The 3,516-nt window shown below is 40.2% G+C and overlaps 1 pseudogene across 1 annotated transcript; it reads left to right on the top strand.

Moving 5' to 3' along the window:
- Positions 1-1,428: 1,428 nt before the first annotated feature.
- Positions 1,429-3,150, top strand: LOC147339852 (ARL14 effector protein-like pseudogene; annotated as a pseudogene). Its single transcript, XR_015159397.1, has one exon. The product of XR_015159397.1 is annotated as an ARL14 effector protein-like pseudogene (transcript).
- The last annotated feature ends 366 nt before the right edge of the window (positions 3,151-3,516 follow it).

The raw sequence follows: 3,516 nt of genomic DNA, 5'->3' as shown, positions 1-3,516 counted from the left end.
GACCTGCCAAGACATTGGAGTAATTTAGAAATTATTAAACTGTATTATTTCTGTTCTGGGTATTTACTCAACAAGATCCTGGCAAATAAATCCAATTCAAGAGACAGATTCAGGGGAATCATTTGCTTTTCCCTCTCTGTAGACACTAGATCGTCCAAGTGACAAGGAACACCTAAAAGGGAACCTGTTGTATGAAATTAGTAGTATGGATCAAACAGAGTGTGGCCAGTCCTCTGGAACTGCCTGAAACTCTCCAGTGAGAAGCAAAGGGAATTTTTCTCTAGTATGGTGATCCTCTCACAGCTGATGCCCCATCCTCTCTCTTCCTTTCGGCCAGTTTGCTTCTTGAAGCTAGGCAGAACATCCTTAAAGAAATGGGCGTCCTCTGCCTCTCTACTTTCAATTATCAGTAGTTTGGGAAGCTTTGTGGGGTCTGTAGGATATGGGCCAATTAGGAGAGAAAGAGAGGGATGGGGGCAGTGGTGAGGGAAGAGACAGTGAGACATGGAGAGACACGAAATGACACTGAAAGTCCTTGAGAATGTACTGACTTTAGAAAGCGTTTTAAAAATCAATCACTAATTCAATATGATGAATTACCTTAAAGTAGCTTGTAGAGTGTTTCCTGAGAAGAATTGGAGGTCACTTCCAACGAAATAAATAAACCACAGCTAAAGTGCTGATGTTTTAAAGAGAAAAGGCAATTGCTAAAAATGCCCATCCAATTTCCATGACTTACTACACTCAGAAACAAGGACTACGTTTATTGATCTGAAGTGGTTCAAACAGTATTTTCTTTGTTCAAACCAATTTAGCTGGAGGAAAAGTCAAGAGTTTGCCTTGTGTGGGGGCGGTGGGGGGGGGGGGGGACTGTGGAGAGAAAGAGATTCTTTACATAAAAACCTGTTGTTTTTCTATCCTAGGGCCACTCACCGAAGAAGAATAACTGGGTTTCTATTAAAGCAAAGCAATTTTTGCCCCTGATCACTATTGGTTTAGCTCTAGGCCCTTGAGACTCAAAGCAGGTTTGGAATTAGCAATATCAATCAGTACAATCTGGGCATACATTAGAAAGGTAGACTCTCTGGCCCCACCCCAGTCCTAACTGAATCATAATCTAGTTAATCATAATCATAATCATGAAACGATTCATATGCACATTAATGTTTGAGAAGTACTAGTCTAGACAAACATGGTTATTTAAACATTTGATAGACAAAAGAAATGGTTAAATAAAGGAAGAAATACTATCTGATAAAAGCACTTTTGTCCAAAGATTTGTTGGTGTGTTGATAAACTTGCTCGTATCCACTTAAGCCAGGTTTGAAGTAAAAACTTAATAGGCCCATTCTGAAATGACTTTTACCAGCTCCAGTGTCCTCATGGTTGACTGAGGTCCCACAAATGGTTGCTGACTTTGTTTGTGTCCCCAGGTGAGCAGAAATGAGTGAACAAGCAGAAAAGAGCAGTTCCGTGCGAGAGAGACCTGCACGTCAAAGTTCTCCTGAGAAACCAAGTGAGAAGGAACTGAAGCAAAAGAAACGGTTGGATCGGCAGTTAAAACGGTTGTCATTTCAAAATCCCGGGCCTCAGGTAGCCAACTTTAATCCTGAAATAAGGCAGCAGATAAAGAAAGGGCAAATGGCAAAGAAGAATGAGTTTGTTTCTGTAAAACGCGAAGGCAACAAGTATGACAAAAAGGGCAGGCTCACCTTCAATGAGGCTGACCTGTGTGACTGCCTTGATGAAGACTGCCTGGGTTGCTTCTACCCGTGCCCCAAGTGTAACTCCACCAAGTGCGGGCCCATTTGCCGCTGCAACCGCTGCTGGGCCTATGACACCATAGTCAATGAGAATGGGGAGGTCATCAGCAAGATGCCATTCGACCTCTCCGAATAGGACCAGCCCTCTAGGCTGATCAATTTTCTCTGCTTTGCAGTTAAACCAGCCTCTTTCTCCTGGATGAATTTTAGGACTGGGGGAAGAAAGTTTTAAAAATATAGTTTAGACTAGTGTTCTCTGAAGCCATAGAACCCTGTGTAATGCACTGTCCTTTAACTTTCCTGCTGTGATGACTCAGATCCCTCCCCTGGTATCCAGCAACTCCATTGCTACTCTGCTCTCAGATTAAAAATCCCTTTCCTCTTTGCTGGTACCTTAGGAGATGGAGTTTTAGGATTTTTAGAATTCTGTAGCTGAGAGCTTGTCTTGACATAGAACATATGTTTATAATAGCTAGTTACCGTTAGGATCTCACACTTGATCAATTCTAAATCAGAATTGCTATTTGGATTGACTTGGCACTACATACTCATAGTCTCATTTTTTAGTGTTACTGTTTTAACAATACTAAAATGAAATTTGGTTTAAAAAAAAAAAAAAACAAAACAAACCTTTAATAGGCCACATGGCCCAACATATGAGCACAAAAGCAGAGATTCAATTTAAGTGATATCCAAAATGCCAACTGGAAGCAGACTTCAAAGGACAAATTTTAATCTAATTGTTACATAGAAATGATTTAAAAGCTTTTTTTTTTTTTTTTTTTGGTGGCTAAGATTACCAGCCACACAGAACTGGCCAAGGTGGTACAAAATTCCTAAGGCCTAAGTTGCATTTGGTCTTGGAGGTACAGGATTTAAGGCAATTCAGCTAGAGTTTCGCTGACCTCAGTGAAGATACCATCTCAGAAGACTGATGTGGAACATCTGGGCCAGGTTTGGCAGCTATTGTGCAAAACTGTTTTTAGGGAAAATCTCTATGAAAATGTTCACACCCACAGCGTCATCGGGAAAGTTTCTCTTCAGTCATCTTTGATACCGAGTTTTATTCAAATGATCTGTAAGGAGAAAATTGCTTTTTCCACTTTTCCATGTTTACTTCTCATGAACATTTAATTGCTTCTTTTGAAGCTTTGGATTCAGCACAAAGAGACTTTCCATTGAGCACATTTGTGCAGGCACTGGCTGAGGCTGCAGACTATGGGCTATAAATAGACGGAAGGCCCCTATCTCCATCCCACCAAATGGCTATGTATGTTTACCCACTAGAAAAAATTCACCTGAGACCACTTTTGCCTCTGACTAACTCACCCAATATCTCTGTGTGGCAAATTCATGAATAAAAAGCATTTAATTTTCTTTACTTTGATTTTTGTGTGTGTCAGAAAGTGTGTGTGTTTTGGACCCAAGAGAAAAAAAAAAACTTTTCCACCCTTCCCTGAACCAAATACATGTTTTGTTGTTTGGCAAACACCAATCACTTTCCATCAGAAATTCCTGATAATAGTGATATTAGGTTGGCGCAAAAGTTTTGCCTCATCTGCCATATTCACCTGACTTCTTGGCAACTGCCCACCACTTCATCAAGCATCTTGACAACGTTTTGTGGGGGAAGGGCTTCCACAACCAGCAGGAGGCAGAAAATGCTTTCCAAGAATTTAATCAAATCCTGAAGCACAGATTTTTTAAAAATTATTCATTGATTTTTAAAATTTATTTTTTAATTGAAGAATAA

Source organism: Bos grunniens, chromosome X (genome assembly GCF_055505025.1).
Source record: "Bos grunniens cultivar Pamir isolate PY7600 chromosome X, Bosgru_T2T1.0, whole genome shotgun sequence".
NCBI lineage: Eukaryota > Metazoa > Chordata > Mammalia > Artiodactyla > Bovidae > Bos > Bos grunniens.
This window is presented reverse-complemented; position numbering and strand designations above follow the sequence as displayed.